Below are 1,174 nucleotides of genomic sequence, written 5' to 3' on the forward strand. Positions count from 1 at the left end.
ATAAGTGCCTCTCCTATGCAACTATTAATTGTTATCACAATTCCTATTTACTACGTGCTTGACATAAGTTCTTGCTTGTTTATGGGCCCATGCCCTAAGTTACTGAACATGTTCGCCTAAACTTTTCTATGCTAAGGGTTGAAGGTATTTCATACCTATTCCCTTAGTGGCCTAATTTACTTCTTAATGTTGAAGTGATATAATGTAGAGAACCCCCAAACTCCTGTTCCCTGATTGGAGTGACGCCTCGGGTCCCATACTGATAATCACTTGCATTCAGAAGTGCATTGGAATCTTCATGTGTATTGTATACTTTTAACCGCTAGGGGTTGGTTGCATGTTGTAATACGTCCTCCCTTAGTTACTCAACGCCTTCCTTTATGTGAGAGAGAGATGATGTAGAGAACCCCCAAACTCCTGTTTGTTTGGAGTGACGCCTGGGGTCCAATACTGAATTCTCACATAGAGGAGTGCATTGAAATCCTTGCTAACCGCAGTTGTGGTTCACTCCGTTCAACAGAGCCGTTACAGAGTCTCTGGAAGAACCATTTGTTTTTTCTGTCTTCTACCTTTCCTCAAACTTGATTTTGGCATCCCTTCTGGCTTTCTGTTTCAGAGTTGGGTCCCTGAAAACATCCTTGTTCACCACAGCTTTGTAAAGAGGTATATGAAAGGAGTATCTGATTGGCATGAGGTGGTTGCAGTTGTACACCTTCACAAATGACTTGATCTTGGAACGCTTGGCAATTCTCTTCTTTCCCATAGTGGCTGTCACCTTACGAGGATAGCGATAAATGCCAGCAACCAGGGTGTGGTTGTACTGGTGGCCAGAGGTGCCATCATCAATGTTCCTTACAATGACAGCTTGCAATGCAGCCTGCATAGCAGCCTGTATAGCATCCTGCTAAAACAAGGACAATTTTCCCTTGTTTCATGAACTTGCCCATCTTTATTTCAACTCAATAGCCACCCTCAGATCTTGAGCATAGTCTTAAATCTTAAACATAGATTATTTTACAGATACAAAGGAAAAACAAACTAAGTTTGACTTTTACTATAAAAGTGGTAAAGCACACCAAGGAAAAGAAATGTGTTACAAATTTGGATATCGACAGAATCAGCTCAGTTCTATCTTTCACAAACACTTTCAAGACTATAAAGACTGTAAAGACTG

General features: G+C 41.1%; 1 pseudogene; it reads right to left on the reverse strand.

Annotated features, from left to right (window-relative positions):
* Positions 1–565: 565 nt before the first annotated feature.
* LOC120925058 lies at positions 566–947 on the reverse strand (annotated as a pseudogene).
* Positions 948–1,174: the final 227 nt, after the last annotated feature.

This window comes from Rana temporaria, chromosome 1 (genome assembly GCF_905171775.1).
Source record: "Rana temporaria chromosome 1, aRanTem1.1, whole genome shotgun sequence".
NCBI classification, from domain to species: Eukaryota; Metazoa; Chordata; class Amphibia; order Anura; family Ranidae; genus Rana; species Rana temporaria.